At 34.9% G+C, this 26778-nt stretch overlaps 1 long non-coding RNA gene across 1 annotated transcript in view; it reads left to right on the forward strand.

Annotated features, from left to right (window-relative positions):
* Positions 1-26403, forward strand: part of LOC125964600 (uncharacterized) — a 103554-nt gene extending 77151 nt beyond the window's left edge. Inside the window, exon 3 of the long non-coding RNA XR_007477755.1 lies at positions 26245-26403. This is a non-coding gene — a long non-coding RNA (uncharacterized LOC125964600). The remainder of the gene's footprint in view (positions 1-26244) is intronic.
* The last annotated feature ends 375 nt before the right edge of the window (positions 26404-26778 follow it).

The raw sequence follows: 26778 nt of genomic DNA on the forward strand, positions 1-26778 counted from the left end.
TAGAAGGCCATCTTCTCCTTTGCTCCTACATGGGGAAGAAAGACAGGAAAACAAACTCACCTGTGACTCTTATAAGGGCACTAATCCTATTCATGAGGGCTCCACCCTCAAAATCTCATCAAATCCTAATTACCTCCCCAGTGGCCCACCTTTAAAACCATCACATTGTGGGTGGGGTTTCGACATGTGAATTTTGAAGGGACACATTCAGTCAACAGCAATATATCCCAATTTTCTTTCTACTTGAAAATTGGCCACATTTTCCTGGATTATTGTATGTTGTGTAATTTGGGGTTATATCCTGGAAATTTTGAATCCTTTGTTGTGTAAACTCTGGTTCCAGTTGAAAATATTCTGGAGAATCTTGATTTTGTTTTAGCATTTTATCAATGCAGGTACTTTTGGACTGTAAGTTATGTCTCAGCTCTTGTGGGCAGCAGTTCATATAGCACATCAATTCTTTGTCTTTGCTACATTGGTCTGAATGTAGCAAAACATTCTTTCTGAGCATACATGGTTCACAGGTTAGTCTGAAGTTTGAGCAGTGCTTCAAGTTGCAGTTTAGCGATCAATGCCTTTGCTGTGCTGACTTGGATTTATTCCATCGGTATGTAGTTCAAGGGTGAATAAAGCAGCTATACACATCTATTTGTAGATTTCTGTGTGGATATGAGTTTTAAACCTCATTTGGGTAAATACTAAGGGACATGATTGTTGGATCGTATGGTAAGAGTAGTTTTAGTTTCCCAAGAAACTGCCAAACTATCTAACAAAATAGCTAAAAATGGTACATTCTCATCATTAATGAATGAGTTCCTTTTGTGCCACATCTTTGCCAGCATTTGTGTTGTGAATGCTTTGGATTTTGGCCATTCTAATACTTGCGTAGTGGTTTCTTGTTGTTTTGACTTAACAATTCCTTAATGACATCTGATATTGAACATCCTTTCACATGGTTATTTGCAAGTTGTGTGTCTTCTCTATGTTCAGGACTTTTGTCCATTTTTAAACTGGGTTTGTTGTTTTTCTATTGTTGAATTTATCTTTCATAAAAAATTACTTCTTCCTGAATTCTTTCCCAGTCTCCTTAAAAATTGAAAATAATCCTTTATTTTAAAATAATTTCAGAAAACTAACTTATATATGTACTAAAATTAGAAGCATGAGTACTGAAGACCGGAAGAAAAAGAGGGTCTCCAAATCATTATATATAATGCAACCACTCTATTCACACAACTTTGAAATAAGTACAAAATAACATTTCAGTTGATTTAGATGTGTGCCAGCACCAAGTATTCATTGTTTTAAAAGAGAAAGGCAAACATAATGCATTCTTATTAGTAATAGTTAGAAATGTTTTCCTTTTTTATTCTCTGCTTTAACCCAATAGATTTTCTGTTGAGAGACAAAGTAAAGCAATAAGAGAGAAAATAATTCATTTATTTTTATTTATACATTTGGGATTAACTAGATGATGTGGTTATGGAGATGAAAAAAAGAAAGTCATCACCATTAAAGAACCCAGGGGTGTATAGAAAAGAAAATCTCGGCTACAATACATCATAAATACCCAGGGAATCCCGTGAGAGACTGGGAGAGTCCAGGAAAGATTTAATAAAAATAGGATCCTTGAACCAATCATTAAAGACAGGAATAGGCACAAAGGTAGAGAAGAGGAACAAACGAATATTGTTCTAGTAAGAATGAATAAGCAAATAAAATGAAAGTACAAAAATCCAGGGAAGTTTAAAGACCTGTCAAATTGGGGTATACCCTGTAAAGTAGGGAGAAGGAAGAAAGTGAGGACTGTGGAGGGCCTGAAGATGAAGTATCTGGGTCTCCTGTTAAAACATAATTTCACATACACACCCACACACCCACACACCCACACACACACACACACACAACATTAGAATAATGAAAGGCTTTCTGAAAATAGGAAAGGACCTGAGAGCTTAATTGAACAGTTTTTTGTTTGTTTTAGTTCTATCTCTGTTGATTAAAATTTCTAAGTTTCAGTTTGCTCATTTTTACAAATGGAGATAATAAGAACCACCTCTCCTCTCAGATTCTTGTGTAGATTAAAATGGAGGAATAGTTTTTTTAATTTCTCATCATTTTTATTGAGGTATAATTGACACAAAACATTGTATTAGTTTTGGGTGTACAACATAATGATTCAATATTTTTATACATGACAAAATGATCACCTCAATAATTTTACCTAATATCTGTCACCATACATAGTTATAATTTTTTTTTCTTATTTTTTTTTCTTGAGATGAAGTCCTTTATGATCTACTCTCTTAGTTACTTTCAAATATGCAATATGGCATTATTAACTATAATCACCATGCTGTACATTGTATCCCAATGGGATAACATTTTTAATGTTCTGCCTGCCACTTGGCAAACATAAAAAATGGTAATTAGTATCATAACCATTAGAGCAATTATATATGTCATTTGAATAAAAACTTTAAAAACTAGATTCTACCATGGTTTATTCACTTCTAGATGCCTAAACGTATTTTGTTTTCCTTTAGAACACTACCTAAAAAGACACTTCTATGTATCTCTGAAACCTTTATTTCTAAAATTTTTTCCTCAGGTGAAAGTGACATTTATTTGACACATCAGAGCATCTCTGAATATATTTGAGGCTTCAACTGCCTTTACATTTTCTTTCCCTTCATTTCTCTGTGAGAGGAGATAAATTGATCATGTTCCCTTGAACAAATTGGACCAGGGACACTTTCATTTGGTTCAGAGATTACATTATATTTTGGAATTGGCAAGGACCCAGAGGCTTTCCTGCTTGTTATTTTTGGCGTTCATTATATTATGTTCGTCAGATCTCTCTGAGCACATGTGCACATTGATTAAAACAGCAAAATGATTAAAGCAATGCATCAAGTGACAATCTCCAAACAACCTGAAAACCCCAAAGAACTTCCTTCCCCAAGCTAGACAAGCACAAACGTTTAGTATTCATTTTTTCACACTGGCAAGAGTATTTCAAAAATTTAGGAAACATAGTTTCAAGTGGGAAAGGTTGATGTACAATGAGCTTTTTGAGAAATAGTTAGCTAATTTGTCTCTTTTCCTCAAGGGGAATATTGATGCAAATTGGGTACAAGTCCCACCATAATTCCTAAATTTTAAATACTAGACTTATTCCGTGGTCATATATGGTGATGACAGCAGTATATAGCTAAGGGCCCATAGGGTAAAAAAATATTCAAAATAGTTAATAACAATATATATAAATTCCATGCATTATTATTATATTTAGATAAATAAAAATGCATTAAAGAAAACTTTAAAATATAGTTTTATATTAATATTATTATACAATACGTATTCTAAAAAATATTTAATAACCCAGGATAAAAGGAAAAGAAGTGAAAAGAATGCATCAAGCTACTGATTAATATCAATATATATCAAATTGAGTTGAAATTATGTTGAAGAGAGCAACTCCAATTTTGGATACAGGATAAAAGGTGGATTTTGATGGGAAACCTCATTTTATAGTCATTTCTCAAGGAAAAAATAATCCTGAAAACAAACTCTATCTGGCATTTTGAGTGTAATACTTAAAGAATTTTCGAACCCTTACATGACCTGACTGAGTAAGGCAGAGGCTAGAATGTGTGGCTAGATTGGAAAGGCAGCATGAAGAGGGACAATAGGTTTTGATTACTGGGCATCTAGGGATAAGGTAGATGGTATTTAATGACTGGGGAAGAATTCCAGTAACTCTTCAGCACATGTGAATAAAATATGAAATGATACTTTTTTTTTCAATTTGCTGAACACACTCCCTAAGCAAACAAAAACTAAAAATGAATGAAGAGATATCAAACAATCGTGCAAAGGAGGCTAAAGGTGATGCTCATTTAGACTAATAGACTGAAGGTAGCAGTTGTCTCTGTCAAAATATCTAGCCTTCTCCTTTTGTGACAATTACCTCCTGACCACAGATTCTTTCTAATCTTGTAATATGCTCCCCAGATCTTTGCCTGGCTGGCTGCATCTTATCTATTTCAACTGCTGGTTATATTTTCATCATTCAGCTCTTACTAGTAATCTTTTTGACATATTTGCTTTTTTTTTTTTTATCTCCCACCCCTAGAATATAAGCTCCCAGAAAGAAGGGTCTGAGCAGATCACTCTTTTGCCAGTGCCTAGAACAGTGCTGAGCACAAAGCAAGTGATTAATAAACACTTTCTTTTTAATGACTAGCTTATATATTTTCGGGAGTGTGTGCAGCAAATTTTATCAATGGAAGTGCCTGGTCCTCTTGGGTGCAGTGTTGATTAGAAAGCTGATAGAACCATTTGTTCACATAAATAGATGATAAAATTTGTATTTATAGCTGGAAAAGTCAAGTCCACCTCCCACTAAATGCCCTCAGTTCATAATATAAAACAGAAAACATTATACACTTTTATGTGTGTGGGGCTGGCTTCTTCACGTTCACTGACTCAGGTATGTCCTTCAGCCTTGTGTACATCTACCCAAATGTTCTGTCTCTTTAGGTCTCAACTCTAAAGGTAACCCACAGTGAAGGCTTCTGGACCACTTCAATCAGAATTAATGGCATGTTTCTATTAACCCCTCTGTAATATAATAATACTCGGCTTGTATTATAATTAACAAAATCTTTACTCTGCCTTATTCTTTAGCTGTTTACGTGGATAACTTTCTCTTACATAGCAGGCTAATTAAGGGAAGAAACAACATTATTTATCTTTCCATTATTGACTGTACCTAGCAGAGTAGCCTGTACCTACTACGTTCTGAATTAATAAAATTAATGTAATTAAACTAACATAAACTTAAAGAGTTCTTTTCAAAGCCCTGGGAGAAATAACTAGAAAATGAGGTTTGTGCAATTGTTGCTATATAGCATCTTTTTACTAATAAATAAGGAACAATTATAATGTAATTTATATATCCAATAGGTGTTGCCTTGGTCTAAGTTGTCAGATACAGTGGAATGAGGGTAGAGTAGAAAACAGTCCATTGTGAGAAGGCGAAAATGAACTCTTTGTTACAGTATAAATGGAAGAACATTGGTAATCACTACTGAGGGAAATTTGACAATATGTATCAGTTTCTAAAATAGGCATGCTCTTCAACTAAGCAATCTTCTACAAATTTATCTAAGGTGATAATTGGAAAAGTATGCAAAAAAATGTAACTATAAGAAATTCACCATTAAATTGTATATAATAGTGAAAAACTTTGGCAAACCACATTTTTTTCAAAATAAGTATTTGGTTATAGATGTTAGGTTGCATACAACCATGGGCCATGAGGCCACATTAACTAACCACAGTCTGGCTTGATCACTTACTAACTCTGTGACCTTGAGCAAATCACTTAACCTTTCTGTGCCTGTTTCCTTAACTGTAAAATGTGCATAGGTATAGTGCCCACTTTATAGGGCTATTCTGAGCATTAAATAAACTAATACTGGTATAGTAGTTACAACCATCCCTACCTTACAGTATGAGCTAAAACCTTAAACTATGCTAAATATTCTACACATACATGGAAGTAAATTTTACAGAGATATTTATAGTCATTATCACTAAATTGTGGGTGTATAGATGGTTTTAGATTCCTACTTTTTCTTTTTTTGTTACATATAAGCATTACTTTTGTAATAATTATAACAAAACTTATTTTTAATAAGCTTCTTAATGTCAGTTTCTCAAACAGTGCCAATGTTTGGGAAGCAGGACATAATTATACATATGAATATTTATAGTGAGACAATTCTTCTTAGTCAGCCTTCTTGCAAATTGCAGTGACTTTGTAGCATGACTTAACAGTAACTACCCTTTCTAGAGGTTATTAATTCTTGGCATCCTCTATATAATTCTTCAATTTGCTTGACGTTGCTGAGAATAGGTAGCTGAGTATGGGGACCATCGTGGTGTTAATTCATCACCAGGAGTATGAAAGGATCCCTCCTGTTCTTCATACATTATTTTTAGTGTGTTTTGATGAAAGGAATGATGATTCTGCCTGGGTTAGACAGCAAGGCACAGTAACACTCAGGAGGGTGGCTATATTTTTTGACATTTGTACAATTTGGGAGGGGAATACTACCTCCTTTTCATTATTTATTTTTCTAAATATGTCTGGGGAAAAATACGACCGTGGGAACACTGAGCATGTGTATTCTTTCCTTTTTTTTTTTTTGCGGTACACGGGCCTCCCACTGTTGTGGCCTCTCCCGTTGCGGAGCACAGGCTCCGGATGCGCGGGCTCAGCGGCCATGGCTCATGGGCCCAGCCGCTCCGCGCAGCCTATGGGATCCTCCCGGACTGGGGCACGAACCCGTATCCCCTGCATCGGCAGGCGGACTCTCAACCGCTGTGCCACCAGGGAAGCCCCAGAGCATGTGTATTCTTAATCTGAAACTCTTAGCAAAAAATTGTGGTTTCCTGAGGTACAATAATTTCTGAGAGTGCTTTAACCTCTCCGTCTCTGTAACTTCATGGGTAACAGACTGTTTGATAAAAATATTTTGCAACTAGTTTCTACCTTCTTTTAAGGCTGTCATGTGATTCCTCCACTACATATCTTATCCTTCTGATTTTTTTCCCTTACACGTATTAAAACATTTCAGAAAGGATAGTTTTTGGAAATAAATTTTAGTTGGTAGGTCAAAGTACAATATTGCACCAGCCAAAGTTAAATAGGGAAGGAAAACTTTATTCAGGGCTATTGCAATAGGAGAGAGAGGCCAGACCTCGGTCTTAACTCTACTGAAACAAAGCTGGGAGACTTTTTAAACATTGGAGTGAGATAGAGGTCATGGGCCATCTGTGTTTACTAATTGGCTTTCCCACAGGAATAGTAAGCTTTCTCATACCTTCATGACAGGCGGTAGTTTTACCACTTGGAGCAAGGCTCCCATCTCATTTAGGCTCCTACCTTCCCACAGAGACTGGGGGACAAGAGCCCTGTATTCCTTGATGGTTACATTTCAAAGAAATGGTCCCTGGGTCCTTGAAAAAGATAGCCCTGGGTGATAAAACTGGCAAGAGAATTTTTTTAAAGATTTACATCTTAAAGAGAATGAAAAAGTGTTTTCTATTACAAATTTTTCTTAAGTAAATTTCCTAAGAAAAAGAAGGAGAGGGGACTAGAGTCAGGAAGAAGCCTGTCTGCAATATAAGCTAGCTGAGGGGAACATTAAGGTCATCTTGATAAACATTTAATAATATGCAATTTAGTATTTTATTGTATATCACATGAATAAGGATGAATACAGAATTTGTACTGTTATTATTTATATTATTTTCATAAACTGTCTTACTGAAGTCTCTTCACACATGTTGTGATATAACTATTACTATTTTCAGTCTTAATTTACAGCTAACCATACTTCAGAACAGAAAGGTTAAGAGAAATTTCCACAACTCCTACACATGACAGAACTGGCAGTTAAGTTCAGATGTCATGTTCCCAGGGGCTGTCATTACTCACTTATACATGAAGAAGTAGTTTTCAACAGCCTGAATGATCTTTGAGGCACCAGATTAACCCTTGGGGATGACAGTCATGAACGAAAAAGGTGCCAAGTGCAGTGCCCAGTGCAAGAAAGACCCTGAAAAAGCCTCTGTAACAAGATGGAAAATAACCCCTTCTTTTAAAAAACTCAAAGTAACTTCTGCATATACTTTTGGCAATGCCAGTGAAATAACTTTGCAATTTATAAAGATATTATAAAGTGTAAGATGGTTTATTGGTATAATGATTGTCCTATGATTTTTTTTTTTACATCCACATTTTTGTTTTATTTTTCCTGAAAAAAATTTAATTGATTTTATACCTTCTTCGATTTTTCTGGAGAAAACAATGTGAAACTGCAACCAAATTTCCCCCAAAATTCTTGTGTTTACTACTTGGGAGGACCACTGACATCCTTGAATTTTTTACTTTAAAATAAAAGTTAATCGTGACCAACTAAAAATGATTTTATTCTCCACAACTTTGAAGATGTGTCTCCATACCGTTTGAGGGGAATAAATTATGCTCTTAATCAGTCTGATTCCTTAATGGTTTTAGCATTGCTAAGAAGAGTATTTGTTACTGTTGCAAGTTGGGTGTCCTAGAGTGCACTTGGGAAGAAAAGGAAAGGGAATCAGATGGGGCAGAGTGAGAAACTGGGCTGAGATGGAGGAGCTATGAAGCTGGACTGACTCTTAAAGTCACCCTGCATTGTGTGCAGGGAGTGGACATTTGTACATAAGGGTGGATCAGTCATTGGATGCAAGCTTTCCTGGGGGCATAGGGTATGACACTGGGCTCTCTCAAATCAAGGGCCATTTTTGAAGAAGGATGACAGCTGGAGGCTGTCAGTTTGAAGCACTGTCAGCAGTTTGCAGAATATATATTTCAGTCATGAATGGGGACTGGAATGATGTAATACAGCATCCAGTACAGTTGAATTTCTTAGACATATAGATACCAATATATACAGATGCCTCCTTAGCTTTTCAGTTAGAAAATAGAAACCAAAAAGTGGCCTTAAAGCTTATAATCTCTATCTATCCATATCCTTCCTTTGGCTAGCTATTATAAATAATGAGGGGATATAGTCAGCATGGGAAAAGAATAAGATTTGAAATCACAATGGCTAGGGTTAAATCTGGACTGTTCCATGCTACTCCTGAGCCAGTCACCCAAGATTAGAAAGCTACATTTTTTTTTCTCACAAACCTGGAGGTCTTAGGAGGGCTTTATGTTAAATGCAATGAGTAAATTGAGCTATATAAATAAGACTTAGTGTGTTCTTAACATGAACAAGACACTCTGAAGGTTCCCTAACATATGTGTCTTCATTTGATTATTAGAATTCCATGTTGTAAATTTTTGTTTTTTTAGAGAAGAAAATAACTGAGGCTTAGAAAGTTTAAGTAACATTATCAATATTATATAGCAAATACTTGGTGGAGCCAGCCTTCAGTTCTAGGCAGTTTGTTTCTTTTTTGCGCTACGCGGGCCTCTCACTGTTGTGGCCTCTCCCGTCGCGGAGCACAGGCTCCGGACGCGCAGGCCCAGCGGCCATGGCTCACGAGCCCAACCGCTCCGCGGCATGTGGGATCCTCCCGGACCGGGGCACGAACCCGTGTCCCCCACATCGGCAGGCGGACTCTCAACCACTGTGCCACCAGGGAAGCCAGCCGCAGTTTGTTTCTATACACTGTGCTGTTAACCATTCTCCTATGCTACGTGATCTGATAACAATTGTTATAGTAAAAATAATAATAGCAAATTTTACTCTTATTATTACAGTAATCAGTTGAAAGTAGTAATTTTAAATTATCTAAAGTGGGTAGTATATTTAGAGAGGGGAGACCAATCTGGCTTGAGCAGATAAAGTATTCTAGAAGTGTGAAAAATACAGGTAGAAAGAAAGTATCCTGGAACATAAGTCACAGATATCTGAGGAAGTGTCAAAAATTCATAGATGTCTTCTTCCAATGTAGAGTAGCCAAGAAGAGCGAACTGAGCTGTGAGAGAAGAGGTTATGTTTATGTGAGTTTCTATGGTACCAGAGAGGTAACAAAGTCACTGATGATAATGTTGCCCCTATAGGTAGTTAGGCATCATTATCTGTATACAATAAGAGTGTTCCTCTGGAATGCACAACTCAGCTTCTCAGGTCCAAGAAAGATATTCTTTACAAGTAAACAATGAAATAAGTAGGTTTTCTGTGTATAAATCAAAGATGTGTTTTCAGGGTTCATGTTGTAAATTATTTTAGGATGTGAACTGGAAACACATTGCCAAACTCACTGAAAAAGCAAAGCTAGAAAAATAGAGCTTCTTTAGAATTGGAATAACACAAAAACCCCAGTTGGTGTTTTATCTTTTCAGAATGAATTTATTTAGCTATATTGTGATCAATACCATAAGACAATTCAGAGCTTGCTGAAGAGGACTGATTAAACTGTATATGGTTTTTAATGGAAATACTCCTGTCTAAATGGACAGCACAGTATGGTGGCATTAAACTTGTAAGGATACTTTACAGGTAAAGAATAAAAGCTTAATTCCATATAGTAAATTATTTTAGTATATGTGCTGCCGAAGCCAGCAGTTCATGTCGTAAATTAAAACACAACAATGAATGTTGTTTGTGAGATGACACCCAGGTTTTTCAGTTAGAAACCTATGGTACTTATTAACCTACAGTTATTTTTTGCTCCTTGGACACAACACTCTGCACTCACAAAATGTATTTAATTTGAGGACTCCAAAATTCTTAGCACTGAGAAATTCAACAATACAACCTATCAAACAATATGAAGAGCTACACTTTTATTTGTCCCCACTACAAAAGCACTGAAAGGTCAAGTCACTTGGAGTATCTTTGTTTTAATTTGGATTAGAAGAAAAACAACTTCACACAAAAGTCACAAGTGGAAGCTGGAGGTTATGATTAAATACCGGACAATCACTTAAGGGCATGTTATGAAAGATCTAAATGACAGTCTAAGTCAAGTAGACTTTAATAGTCAATGAGAAACCCTTGAAAATTTAAACATGTCACCCTTAAGAGTGACATGTTTAAAATGGTGCTTTAGGAAGGGTATCATAGTAGAAATGCTCAGTAGGACAAAGTGTCAAGAAAACCAACCAATGGAATGGTGTAATATTCCTGATGAGAGTTATGGAACCTCGAGTAGGACAATGAATAAAGCAATATAGTGCTAATTATACATGTTTATATCTTTTTTAACAAAATAATGTATAACATAGTATATATTTCATAAGTATTATGTATACCATATATAAGGTATAATGTATTTTGATGAATATAGTTGTGAATCAGTAGTTTCCAGGCATCATGATAGCTTTAAAGATATGCATGTGAATGAAAGCAGGCCAATGAGACTGTATTACGGAAATTTGATGGAGCAATGAGAGAGGCTCTTTTGTTCTGGAATTGCTGTGAGGATAAAGCATGAGTATGGAGCTGCTGCTAGACAAATTACCTCTACAAGAAAGATCCCACTTGAATGAAGCCAAAGTAAAAAGTGAGAGGAAGTTTCCTGTTAGTACTTGAGCCCTGTGTTCAGTAGTACCTAAAGCTATATAATCTAGACATTTCCATTATGTGAACAGATTCATGTCACTTTTTAGTCTTCAGTGGAGACTAAACAGTCTTCAGTGGAGTTTTTAGTCACTGACAAGTGAAAAACATCTTTTTAACAAAGTCATAAAATCCAAGGGAACAGAATTTTGAGAGAGAGGTGGTGGGGTTTTAGTTAGCAATTTTACATGTTACAGAGTTGAAAATACATGAGTTTGTTATTTGTGACGTTTGACAGCACAGTTTCAGTAAAAGAGCAGTGGTCATAGTAAGACCTTAGTTTGTTAGAGTCTGTGAAGTAGGTAAGTGATGAAGAATAAGCAGTACTTGCAGGCAATCTTTTAGAAATATTAGATGAGATCGGGGATAAAAAGTAGTCAGGAAAGTAACTATGGTTGAAGGAAGGTTTACTCAGGAAGGAGGGCACTGGAGTGTGTATGGAATTGAAGGCATTGCTGAAGCCAGAACCAGACAAAATAGAGAAAGGCCTTTGAGCAAAAAAGGAAAGTATAAGCTTATATCATAAGGGCATTAATTACAGCATTACTTATAATAGAGAGCTCTCATTAGGAGCTAGGTAATGTTAAATAATTATCACAAAATAAATTTAAAATACTTAATAGTATATAAAATGCTCATATTAAAAGGTCAAGTGAAAAGTCATGATACGTGACACTGTATATAGAATGGAACAGTCTTCTAAAAATAAGAATATATTTTCTGAAATTTTTTATAATTTATAGTAAAATGCTTTTAAAAGCATAAGGTTATATAGAAGGCATAAAAGGGCAATGAGATAAAAATACAGAATCCAATAGCACATTAAAAGGATCATACACCATGATCAAGTGGGGTTTATCCCAGGAATGCAAGGATTCTTCAATATATGCAAGTCAATCAATGTGATAAGCTATATTAACAATATGAAGGAGAAAAACAATATGATCATCTCAATAGATGCAGCAAAAGCTTTCAACAAAATTCAACACCGATTTATGATAAAAACCCTCCAGAAAGTAGGCATAGAGGGAACTTACCTCAAAATAATAAAGGCCATATATGACAAACCCACAGCCAACAGCGTTCTCAATGGTGAAAAACTGAAACCATTTCCTCTAAGATCAGGAACAAGACAAGGTTGTCCACTCTAACCACTGTTATTCAACATAGTTTTGGAAGTTTTAGCCGCAGGAATCAGAGAAGAAAAAGAAATAAAAGGAATCCAAATCAGAAAAGAAGAATTAAATATGTCACTGTTTGCAGATTACATGGTACTATACATAGAGAATCCTAAAGATGCTACCAGAAAACTACTAGAGCTAATCAATGAATTTGGTAAAGTAGCAGGATGCCATTTAATGCACAGAAATTTCTTGCATTCCTATATATTAGTGATGAAAAATGTGAAAGAGAAATTAAGGAAACACTCCCATTTACCAGTGCATCAAAAAGAATAAAATACCTAGGAATAAACCTACCTAAGGATACAAAAAGACCTGTATGCAGAAAACTATAACACATTGAGGAAGGAAATTAAAGATGATACAAACAGGTGGAGAGATATACCATGTTCTTGGATTGGAACAATCAACATTGTGAAAATGACTGTACTACTCAAAGCAATCTACAGATTTAATGCAATCCCTATCAAACTACCAATGGCATTTTTCCCAGAAATAGAACAGAAAAATTCACAATTTGTATGGAAACACAAAAGACCCCGAATAGCCAAAGCAATCTTGAGAAAGAAAAATGGAGCTGGAGGAATCAGGCTCCTGGACTTCATACTACTATACTACAAAGCTCCATTAATCAAGACAGTATGGTACTGGCACAAAAACAGAAATATAGATCAATGGAAGAGGATAGAAAGCCCAGAGATAAACCCATGCACCTATGGTCACCTTATTTTTGATAAAGGAAGCAAGAATTAAAAATGGAGAAAAGACAGCCTGTCCAATAAGTGGTGCTGGGAAAACTGGACAGCTACATGTAAAAGAATGAAATTAGAATACTCCCTAACACCATACCCAAAAAGAAACTCAAAATGGATTAAAGACCTAAATGTAAGGCCAGACACACTATAAAACTCTTAGAGGAAAATATAGGCGGAACACTCTATGACATAAATCACAGCAAAATCCTTTTTGACCCATCTCCTAGAGAAATGGAAATAAAAACAAAAATAAACAAATGGGACCTAATGAAACTTAAAAGCTTTTGCATAGTAAAGGAAACCATAAACAAGATGAAAAGACCACCCTCAAAATTGGAGAAAATATTTGCAAACGAAGCAACTGACAAAGGATTAATCTCGAAAATTTACAAGCAGCTCATGCAGCTCAATATCAACAAAACAAACAACCCAATCGAAAACTGAGCAGAAGACCTAAATATATATTTTTCCAAAGAAGATATACAGATTGCCAACAAACCCATGAAAAGATGCTCAACATCACTTATCATTAGAGAAATGCAAATCAAAACTACAATGAAGTATCACCTCACACCAGTCAGAATGGCCATCATCAAAATATCTACAAACAATAAGTGCTGGAGAGGGTGTGGAGAAAACGGAACCCTCTTGCACTGTTGGTGGGAATGTAAACTGATACAGCCACTATGGAGAACAGTATGGAGGTTCCTTAAAAAACTAAAAACAGAACTACCATACGACCCAGCAATCCCACTACTGGGCATATACCCTGAGAAAACCATAATTCAAAAAGAGTCATGTACCCCAGTGTTCACTGCAGCTCTATTTACAATAGCCAGGGGGGCATGGAAGCAACCTAAGTGTCCATTGACAGATGAATAGATAAAGAAGATGTGGCACATATATACAGTGGAATATTACTCACACATAAAAAGAAACGAAATTGAGTTGTTTGTAGTGAGGTGGATGGACCTAGAGTCTGTCATACAGAGTGAAGTAAGTCAGAAAGAGAAAAACATACACCGTATCCTAGGAAATATATTTGGAATCTTAAAAAAAAAGGTTCTGAAGAACCTAGGGGCAGGACAGGAATAAAGATGCAGATGTAGAGAATGGACTGAGGACATGGGGAGAGAGAAGGGTAAGCTGGGACAAAGTGAGAGAGTGGCATGGACATATATACACTACTAAATGTAAAATAGATAGCTAGTGGGAAGCAGCTGCTTAGCACAGGGAGACCAGCTTGGTGCTTTATGACCACCTAGAGGGGTGCGATATGGAGTGTGGCAGGGAGACGCAAGAGGGAGGAAATATATGGATATATGTATCTGTATAGCTGATTCACTTTGTTATAAAGCAGAAACTAACACACCATTGTAAAGCAATTATACTCCAATAAAGTTGTTAAAAATATATATATGTATATACTAGTTTAGTGTGAGTAAAATTCTAACTTCCATTTATATTAAAGTAAACTCTTAAAATGGAAACTTGACACATAAAATTTTGTCAAGCTTTCTGGGATTGATTTTAGAGTTAGGTTTGTGCTTTTCTTTCTTAACCATTTTGTGGTGAGTTTCTGTATTTTCTGTATTTTCTGTCTTGTTATATAACCTATTTTCATGTACACTTGTTGGATGTTTTTTCTGAACATGTATCAGTAAGAAGGGCGTAGGAAAGTGAAATAGAATTTACATAAAGACATAAAGGTACATTATCAAAAAAGTAATTGCAAATTTCAATGCAGTTTTAGAAATAACTATTAAAGCTTCATATTTCTTAAATATGCCCTTTACTCCATTGCCTGTTGCATTTATTCTTTCCTTAAATATAAAAAGAAAGCCCATTGTTAACAAACGGCAAACCAAAGCCTATGTTTATAGAAAAAACATAAAGAACTGTGTATTTTTTATTACTCCTAATTCAAGTAATTTTGTAGCATGAGTCCAATAAGTGCTTTAACAAAATGTTGAATTCTGCTCATAAATGGAAACACATATAATGAATGAACACTTTACGTCTAAGAGGAGGAAGGACACTAAACAACTTCTGATAGAAAAAAATTCAACAACAAATGTAGATTTTTATGATGTTAAATCATGTATTGAAAGCAAATTATAGACTGTTGAAGTTCAGTTTTCCTCCTCTGAGAAAGACTGGAAGAAGGAATCAAATGTCTCCCCCAACTCTATTTATGGAATAAAGCCATTCAAAATTTTCTTAATGTACTTTTCTCTATCATGGCCTTAGCTAAGATAAATTAATAAAATAATATCAAGCGTGGCGTTTTTAAAATAACACAAATATACAAGTTAGAAAAGATTAAATATAATGGTATTTCAAGTGATCTTCTAAAGTGTCAGACCTCCATAAAAATAAAACAGAATAAACAGAAAAATAAAATATTAGTTTAAGGATTACGGTTCATTACCACTCCCCTGTGTCTGGCCTTTCTTAAGAGGAAATACAACTTGCTGTGTAGAGAACAATAGAAAACATCTGGAGAGAACAACCAGAATGGTTAAAACAAAATCTTAAAGCCATACTTTTCAAAAATGGATTAATGCGGTACTTGTCAAAATTTGCTGGTATATGTGTATTCACCCATATTGAGAAGAAAATAATCTCATAGACCCCAGGAATTAAACTTTGATTTCTACTATGTTACCTGAATAAAATGTAAACCTGTGATTTATCATTTTCACGTAGCTGAATCCTCAAGACTGACAGAAAAATAATATACTGTATTTATTATTCTGAAACAACCTTTTATTAAAAAAAAATCTCAAGCAATTGTTTCTAATAGCTGAGAACTTAATTTAGCCGATTCAAAAATAACTCAGTCAAATTATTTATTAACCAATAATTCATGCTTAAACATAACCTGAAATCCTCCCTCCTTTGTTCCCCTACTGTGTTCCAAGAAGATTTCAGGTCAGGATTCTTATGCCTTCTGGTGGGTAGTGTTTCTCTGCCAAGATTCTATCTGTTAAAGAATTTCTGCCTTATTGTGTTGTTCTTCCAAAATAACTAAGAACTATCACTATGGGAAGGTTGAGGGCAGGTTTGAGCTGGAAAAAGAGGTACATTAAAAATATTCCCCACATTTCTTTGATATAGAAATAGTATTTACTCTGCTACACAAAAACTTCAGAAAATACACTCGTAATCTACCTTTCACCATCATCATCATCTATCATTGTATCTATGTATCTGTATCTATGCTTGCTTTATAAGTGGTGTTTGGAAGAAATCCAATGTTTCAAAAGGTTTATTTGATATTTTGAATTATATTGGATTCTTTCAATTTTATAGGCATACTTAAGCTTTCTGTCTTTATTCATTTTTATCAGACAATTCAATAATTTCTGTTAGTAAATCATGTTACTATTTTTTATTACTAATAAATTATTGTTTAGTATATATTTCACTCAAAAATTCCATTTTTATTTTATATGCAAAATTAAACGGTATCAACAGCTATTTAGATTTATCTCAGATGTTGAACTGAAACATTACCAACCACAAGCTGGTTCAGTTGACTCCTGTGTCTCCTTAACATTCCTTTATGGGTTTTATAAACGTTACCTCAGTTTCTGGCACTACAAGATGCTCTAGGGTCATCTTGTATATTAACTGCTCCAGTCCTAGAATCAAACACTTCTCCCAGAAGTTCCTTTTATTGGAGCATAGTATTAGAAACCAAGTTATGGGCACTAGGGTGCTCATTATTATAGAAGTATTGTTTCTTCTAGGCAATGTCAGCTGCTAGAACAAGGAAATAATATGTGCATATCTTAACCCATGTATATGTATCTATCTATAAATATTTCTATATGTGTCCATCTGTAAGTTAATCATGAATTCATACCAATGTCTTTGATTCTAATCCATTATCACAGGGATAATTCTATCCTTCTCTTGATAGAACCTCCCACTCCAACAGTAAGAAACCTGGCTCCAACCACCTGCCATTTATTCACTTAATTGTTCAATTCCACTATACATCTATAGTAGTTTCAGAATGAGAAGCAACCTTATCAACTCAGAGTACGGCGCCTACACACTGCTCCTTTTGCATTTAAAATTAGAGACTCTACTCATTTCCAAAGTTACTTAGGTAAGCTTCTTTCCCCCTGCCTCCTTCAGTGAGGTTGTTTCACACATTTGTAATAGTTAAATCTTTTGCCACATGTTACTTTAGATCCTGTGATCCCCCCGACCTCCAATATAAGTGAGTCTTCCAATCCATGAATAGACTATCTCTCCATTTATCAATTAGAGAGTCTTGGATTTCTTTCATCAATATTGTATAGTTTTCTGCATGCATATTCTGTGCACATTTTGTTAGAGTTGTACCTATTTCATTATTTTGGTTCTATTATAAATGATATTTAAAAATTTCAAATCTCAGTTTTTCATTATTGATTGTTATGAACTGAATGTTTGTGTCCTCGAAAATTCATGTATTAAAGCCTCAACGCCCATGGAGACCTTATTTGGAGATAGAACTTCTATGGAGAAAATTAATGTTAAATGAGGTCATAAGGGCAGAGTCTTGATCCAGCAGAATTAGTGTCCTTATGAGAAGAGACACTAGAGAATTCTCCCTCCCTCCCTCCCTCCCCCCCTCCCTCCCCCCCTCCCTCCCCCCCCCCCTCTCTCACCTGAGGTTAAACTAAGAAGGCAGCCATCTGCAAGGCAGAAATAGATCTCTTGTCAGAACTTGACTCTGTTGGCATCCTTATCTCAGATTTCCAGTCTCCTTAACTGTGAGAAATAAGTTTCTGTTGTTTAAGCCACCCAGTCAATGGTATTTTGTTATGGCAGCCCAAGCTGACCAAAACACTGGTGTATAGGTAAAAAATTAACTTTTGTATCCTGAGACCTTGCTAAATTCACCTAATAGTTCCAGGATTTTTTTTTTTTTTTGTAAATCCTTAGGGATTTTCTATGTATTCAAGCATGCCATTTGCAAATAAATACAGTTTCCTTTCTCCATTTCCAAACTGTAGACTCGATTTCTTTTTCATAGTTATTGCACTAGCTAGGATTTCAGTATATTGTCCACATAAAAATGAGAGCAGACATCTTTATCTTGTTCCTGATCTCAGGGGGAAAACATCCAGTTTCTCACTGTTAAGTATGATGTTAGCTATAGGGGTTTTTTTTGTAGATGTCCTTCATCAAGTTGAGAGAGTTCTCTTACATTCCTAGCTGACTGGAAGTTTTTTGTATCACAAACAGGTGTTGGGGTTTTTCAAGTGGTTACAACCTCAATTGATATGATCAGTGACTTTTCTTCTTTAGCTGGTTGATGTGGTAGTTCTCATTGAGTGATCCTCATGTAAAACCAGCCTTGCATACCTGTGATAAACATACTTGTGATGTGGAAGTCTTCCCATACATTGTGGGTTTGAATTTGCTAATACTCTGTTGAGGATTTTTGCGTCTGTTATTCACAAGAGATATTGGTCTATAGTTTCTTTTCTTGTAATTTCTCTATCTGGTTTTAATATTAGGGTAATGCTACCCTAGAATATCTTCTTGGAGAATTGATGTGTTTATCACTATGTTTATCCTTTTGTCCCTGATAATCTTCTTCTTCTGAAGTCTGCCTTGTGTGAACTTAATAAAGCCACTCCAGTTTTCCTTTGAATGAGTTAGAACGTATTCCTTCTGTTTCTAATTTCTAAAAGAAATTACAGAAAATTGTTATTATTTCTTCCTTGAATATTTAGTAGAGTTCATCAATGAAACAATCTGGGCTTGTTGTGTTTTATTAGGAAGGTTATTCATTGTTAATACAATTTATTTAATAAATTATGGTTATGACTCTATTTTTTGTGTGACATTTTGGTAGTTTCTGACTTTCAGGTAATTGGTCCACTTCATGTAAGTTATCATATTGGTGGGCATTTAGTTCATCATTTTCCACATTTCTGTTAATGATATATAACTCAATTCCACTGTGGCCTAGAATTGATTTACCAGAATGTTCCATGGAAGCTTGGGAAAGGATGGATATTTTGCTGTTGTTGGATGTAATATTGTATAAATATCAGTTCAATTTTTTTTTTTTTTCTTGGCTTCACTGTGCAGCTTGTGGGATCTTGTTCCCTGGCCAGGGATTGAACCCTCAACCTCCATAGTGAAAGTGCCGAGTCCTAACCAGTGGACCGCCAGGGAATTCCCAGTTCAATCTTTTTTTTTTTTTTTTTTGCGGTACGCGGGCCCCTCACTTTTGTGGCCTCTCCCATTGCGGAGCACAGACTCCGGACGCGCAGGCTCAGCGGCCATGGCTCATGGGCCCAGCCGCTCCGCGGCATGTGGGATCTTCCCGGATCGGGGCACGAACCTGCGTCCCCTGCATCGGCAGGCGGACTCTCAACCACTGCACCACCAGGGAAGCCCCCAGTTCAGTCATTTTTGATAAAGCTGTTCAGGTCATCTATATCTTTGATTTCTTTCTGTTTGATTTATCAATTACTCACAAAGGGGTGGAATCAAGTATAAGAGTGGACTTTCTTCCCTTGCATTTCTGTCAGTTTTGACTCATATTTTGTTGCTCTGTTTTTAGATGCATACACATTTAGGATTATTATGTCTTCTTAGAAAGTTGACACATTTATCATTAATTAATGCTCCTTTTATCCCTGGTAATCTTCCTGTTTCTGAAGTCAGCTTTATGTGAACTTAATATAGCCACTCCAGCTTTCTTTTGATTAGTGTTAGTGTGGTGTATCCTTCTCCATCCCTTCACTTGTAACATATTTGAGCATTTATACTTAAAACTGGTTTATTTTAGTTAACATATAGTTGAGATTTAAAAAATCTATTCTAATAATATCTGGCTTTAATTGCTGTATTTGTGTTATTCACATTTAAATTGATTATTGATATAGTTAATACCCACCATGTCTTTCTGTTTTCTGCTTGTTCATTTGTTTTCCTGGTATCTTTTTTCACCCTTTTTTTCTGCTGTATCTGGTTTTAACTGAGATTTTTATATGATTCCATTCTATCTCAATCTTAATATAACAATTTTACTTATTTTTAATTTGTTTAGAAGTTGCCTTAGAGTTAACAATACACATTTTAAACTATTGGAAATCCAACTTCAAATATAATTTTATATGTGTAATGCAGATGCCTTATAACAGAATTTCCAATTCCTACCTCATACCATTTGCGACATTGCTTCATTATTTTTAATTATACATATACTTTAATCATTCAACTATTATTACTTTTAACAAATAGTTGTTCTTTTAATTCCATAAGAATGATAAAATTAAAATATATATATTTCCCTCATTTATTCCTTTCTGGTACTCTCCTTTTTTTTTTTTTTTTTCCATGTAGATTTAAGTTTCTGAACTGTATCATTTTTTCATGCCTGAAGAACTTTATTTAACATTTCTTACAACATCTGCTGACAATAAATTCGCTCGGTATTTTTTGTCTGACAATTCTCCTTTACTTTTGAAGGATAATTTCACTGGATACAGAATTCAAGTTTTGCAGTTTTTTCTTTCAGTCCTTTAAATGTTTTGCTTTATTTTCTTTGTGCTTGAATGGTTTTTGAATAGAAGTCTGCTGTAATTATTATATTTGTTCCTCCATAGATAAGGTGTTTTTCTCTCTGTCTTCTTTCAAGAATTTTCCCTTTGTCTTTGGTATTTTACAGTTTTAATATGATATACATAGGTGTGAGATTAAAAAGAAACTTTTTAGTATTTATCCTGAGTGGTACTCTCTGAACTCCTAAATCTGTGGTTTGATGTCCTTAATTTTAGGCTCTTGGGTATTTCATGATGATTCCTCCTCCTCTTCCCTTGCCAGAACTATGAGGGAATTTTTTTCAAATCTTCAGTGAGAAGCTGGTGGGTGTCCTAAAGTTAAACCCCATGACAGTATGGTGGCCTTTGGATATTATGATCCAGAGGAGTTTCTCACTCTCATTCTAATTCATATTCAGCCTCCAACAATTCATTGAACTTACTATTTAAATGTTCCTGTCCTTTTCTGGTCCAGTGGTTTCTACTCCAGACTTACATATTTTGGCTGTGATTATCTGAATGCACGTGTGTCTCTAGATTTTGTGTTGGCAGTTTGGCGTGAAACCTTAGTTCTTTGATATGTCTCAAAACATTGCATTTCATTTTGTCCGCTTGTCAGGATAGGAGTGATATCTTCCAATGTCTGAACTGAACAGGAAGTCTTCTGCTTATAATTGTTCATATTTACTTTGCAGAAAGATATTGTTAGACCATTTTGCAATTGTTAGCTAACAGACTTTATGTCCCAAAAGACTTTTTAAAAATAAATAATTCATAATACATTAAAAAAAAATTGAAGTTGCACAACTATGTATTTAGTATCCATCAATTCAAAAAAATCCACTTCAAAGTAGAAAGTTCTATTTATCTTTCATTTTGTCTGTAACAATTCTTATGTAAAAACAATAATTTGCAATCATTATTTTTTGTGACGAGCAGATTAATACAAGATTTTGAAGCTATAGAAGCAAACATACGTGGGTTAGGGCCATATTAAGAAAAATTAACATTTAATATATATTAATGGTAAATTAGTATCTAGTTTTCAAATATTTTCATATAAAACTTATTTCTTATCAAATTAATTTCCATAGTTTATAGTACCTTTGTAATCAATAGAATTTCTATTAAAGAAATTTGAAATAGCAGCCAGACATCCTGTAATTTAGCTACTCATTTAAAGAGGAATTATCTTGAACTGATAGAATCTTCAAGTTTTAATGTTAATCAAAAAAGTATTAGAGGAGTGGGCAGGAAAGAACTGTTTCAGTTATCTTCCTCTGTTTTTAGAACAGTTTCTTAGTTAAAGATCTCCAGTTTTACTTAGGTTTGAAAGAAAAAGTAGAGCAGTGGAAGTTTAAGTATATTATAGCCCAAGGGAATTTGGATATGGAATAATTTAAATAGTAAACTCATTTCTTTCCCAGCTCCTAAGGAGATATTTAATGGATTTTCAGTGGAAGCTTCATAACACTGCACAGTGGGGAATCAGTTTTCATCCAAATTCAAGGGAGAAAATGACTCTTTCATCCCAAAGAGGTTAAAATGCCCTTCCCTTTACATTACAGAGAGAAAAGATATATTGTTAATGAGTGAAAAGGGATTGTGGAAGAGACAATAAAGTTGTAAAACCACATAGAAGTACAAGACAAGTGCATGAGAGCATGCAGTTGAGAGAGCATATGATTAATTTCTAATATATAAGAATTTATTGTTCATTCTGTATAATCGAATCACTATTATTAAGGAAGTGGCTATACTTGAGCTGACTGTATCATGACTACTATATTAAACAAACAAGCCAAGTGAGGTTAAGAACCTGTTAGTAAGTAGTCCTGTAATCTCTTATTTGTTTAAGAGGAAAATGTGCCCATTTGAACCTTCAAACACATTTTTAAAAACCCTATCTTCTTAAGTAATCAAAAAGTCCATTTTCCACAGTTGAATATGACCACAATCAACAAAGCTAAAATTATCTTGTCTAAGCGTAACATACAGATGAATTATCAAACAGGTCATAGATGTAGAAACAGTGGAAATGGGTCAAAGTAGAAAATGTGTTCTCTAAAATAAATGCAAACATTAAACCTTTGCTGATATTTGAAGAGAGAAAACAATGTGTCCTCTCACGAGTTATCATGTCGCTGTTTCCTGTGAAGTACACAATCTGAGAAGAACTTAGAGAAAATGGCACAATCCATTTAACCATATTAATTTTAAATTTAAAATCATTTTGCAAAGAAATTTTAAAATATTTCAGTGACAGCTGAGCTGTATCCATGAGTATCCATAGAATACTTCAGTACTCCTAGGTAAGTTGTGTTCAGATGTCTTATTTTGCTGTGAACTATATCTGATCATTATAAAACTCCGGCACTTTAAATTACTTTCTCAAAATATAAGCGATGTATACCCAAATGGCAATAGTCAAATACTGGGTATTTGAAAACAGTTGTTTGCTATACATACTCAACTCCCCTATTTAACCTGACATTTTTGAGAAGTTGAGTAAAGTTTTTATGATATTGAGTTAGCTGTATTATTATTATCCAGTCATAAATATAATATCAGTAATTTATTTGATACTGATATTACACACTAAACATACTCAGACTACACCAGCAGCTAACAAGATTATGGCCCTTATGCTATTTAGATTGATACTGAGTTTACATATAGACTTTTGATGAAATCAAAATAGGCAGTGAGCAATTTACATGAAGTAAATTTTTGTCTTTTTTAAATGAATATCTAGTTAGAAACTAAGTAACCGGCATCAAGAGGAGACCAATAATTTGCATTGTGAATCTTCACAAATAAATTAACTTTTGACTGCATTTACTGGGATTAAACTTTCCTAGGCTAATTTAGCACACACTTTTATTAGACAAGATGACTGAATGAGGATTAAGATGGAAAGTGGAAATTCTAGAGTGTGACCAACGCTGTCAGAGGGTCAGGACCATTAGCTGTTTTCATATAAACTAAAATGCCGTGCACACACTTCTTAATAACATGTTTAGCTTAGGCCCCACCTACACCAAGATTTTGTTTCCAAAGTGTCTGCTCAGAGAGGAACACTCAGGAAGAAAAACCCAGTTTATGTTTCCCTCTGCCAATCACTACTCAGGATTCTTTTTTTTAAATAAATAAAGATTGTAAATGTTTAAGGTGTTCAACATGGTGTTTTGACATAAATATACGGAGCGACATGATTACTGTAGTCAAGCTAATTAGTATATCCATCTCCTGAGATCCGTTCTCTAAGCAGATTATTAGGATACAATACATTAGTGCTAACTGTAGTCACATGCTTCACATTAGATCTCTAGAATTAATTCATCCTACATAACTACAACTTGCACACTTTGCCCACCCTCTTTCCGTTTCCCCCAGCTCCTTGCCTCGGGTACCTGACTCTTAAACTAGCAAATACTCTGTTCAAAGTGTGTTATACTGCATTTCATTGAAGTAAAGATGATTTTGATTATAAAGGTATATCTTTATCGGCGTTCTACTAAGAAGAAAAAAACCTGGCCATGAAACTATGACGCAATGTTTTCTTCTCAATTTGAATTTTATATTATTCTTTTGGCCAGAGCCCAAGACATACATTTATATTATTTCTCATTTTTGTATACACATGAAACAGGAAATATAAATTAAGGAATTAGTTAAGGTCTTTATAAAGCTTCATAACAATCACATCAAACTCTTGTTTTCTACCCAGAGTGATTCAGGTTCACGGTTTTTCACATAGCGTTGTCGTCCGCACCATCGTGAGTTACTGAAGCAACGTTTTCAGAGTAGTGCTCCCTGTTGTCTCTAGGATTTTATTCTAAGTCATCAATATTCCTTTGGTAAATTTTAATACTGGCACTTTTCTTTTTTGATTGTGTGTCACATAAATTAACCATTTAAAGTGAACAATTCAGTTATATTTGGCACCTCCGCAATGTTGTGTAACCATTACCCCTATGTAATTTCAAAATATTTTCATCACTCCCCCAAACAAAACTTGTATCCATTAAGCAGTTACTCCTCATTTTCCCCCTGGCCTCCCTAGTCCCTGGTACCCACCACCCTGCTTTCGGTTTCTACGGATTTACCTATCCTGGATATTTCATTTAAATGGAATCAGGTAATATATGATGTTTTGTGTCTGTTGTCTTTAACTTCACATAATGTTTTTGAGTTGTATCAAGATTGTAGCATGTATTAAGACTTATTCCTTTTTATGGCTGACTGATATTATATTGTATGCATATTGCCTAATTTACTTATCTATTTATCAGTTAAATGTTTAGGTTGTTTCTACCTTTGACTGTTGTGAGCGATTCTGCTATTATCGTGCACTTTCAAGGTTTTCTTTTTTTGAGTGTCTATTTCTTTTGGATATATGTCTAGAATTGGAATTACTGGGTCATTTGATAACTTCATTGGTCATTGGTTAACTTCGTAATGAACCACCAAACTAGTTTCCACATGTATAGACAACACATTATTAAAATCATGCCAGAATATATTATGGAATATTTAAAAACAATATCCTAGAATTATAATCCTTCTTCAAATCGTTCTTAAGAGATCTCTTTACTGAAAATTCAAAGAGTTGTCCATCATACAATCAGATGTACTTGTCAAGTTTTCACATGTATAAGTAAAGACAACTATATCATGACTGCCAACTCACCATCAATTAAGAAATGTTAAATTGGGCATAAAAACATGTCTCTTAGAATTCGTGAAATTAGAACTTTTAAACATCATCCTTCATTCAGATGTATTTAAGAGATGTTTTTGCTTACTTAGGAATTGAAAATGAACAATGCTTAGTAATTACTACTGAAAAAACATATTTACAACATGTTATCTCAGGCAAGGTAAATTTCACTGCACCCTTTACCACTTAATGAAAAGATACTTTAGTTTTTGTATACAATATGTTTATTTCATTGTGTCTCTTTTAAATTTTAGTATGTATTTTAAACATAACGTATACATGTAGGTATGGAATTTTATCTTCTCTACTTATTTATTTTTCTAATGGTACATTTCTAGAAGGAATGCCAAGTTGACAGGGACCTAACAAGACAGGGCAGATCCAAGTTCTGATAGTTCTAGATCTTTAAAACTCTGGATGGTTCTTTTTTTATTTTTTTTTTGCGGTACGCGGGCCTCTCACTGTTGTGGCCTCTCCCGTTGCGGAGCACAGGCTCCGGACGCGCAGGCTCAGCGGCCATGGCTCACGGGCCCAGCCGCTCCGCGGCATGTGGGATCTTCCCAGACCGGGGCACGAACCCGTGTCCCCTGCATCGGCAGGCGGACTCTCAACCACAGCGCCACCAGGGAAGCCTGGATGGTTCTTTTTAAGAATAATAAGAAATTATAATTAAAAATTAGGTACAAATGTTAATGTTTATCTAGAATTAAGAAGAAAACACACACAATTCCAAATTTTAGAATCTGTTGATTGCCACAGCATCAGAAACTCCTAGGAACTTGGGAGGGATCCACATGAGAGATCTTGAAGTTTGAACTTACTTGGCTTCTCAGAAAATCCACCCATATATTATGCACTGTGGGTAACTAATCATTTTCTTCTATGTATTTGCAGGCAAGAAAATAAAAATGGACTGAACCCCAGAAACATGACAAATGCTTTGAAAATGGCTTTGGACTAAAAGAGTCTCCATGTGTTTCATAATGGAATCATTTTGCTTATGAGAAATGCCTGTGAGGATGTCATAGAATGCTGCTGCTGGAAGATTCAAAGGTATCTAATCTAATACTCTTACTTTATAGTTGAAGAAAATGAGTGACAGAGATGTGAACTGACTTGTACAATATCATAATTCTAGCTCAAAGAAGACCAGAATGCAGCTTTTGCCCAATTTCAGTACACTTATTTTTCTAATGTTGAACACATAACTCTAGAATTACCCAAACTTTTAGTACTACTGAATTCTGTAACTTGATCCAATTAGGGAGACATAGTTAGGGAAGAAGATGATGGAAAACAAAGGAAACCAGGAGCCAATGCACATTTACTATGTGTTAGTAACTGTGCTTTGTTCTTTATAATATAGCCTCATATTTAATAATCACAAAATTGCTGTCCTCATTTTACAGGTGAGGACACTGAAACTCA

This window comes from Orcinus orca, chromosome 6 (assembly GCF_937001465.1).
Source record: "Orcinus orca chromosome 6, mOrcOrc1.1, whole genome shotgun sequence".
Taxonomy (NCBI): Eukaryota; Metazoa; Chordata; class Mammalia; order Artiodactyla; family Delphinidae; genus Orcinus; species Orcinus orca.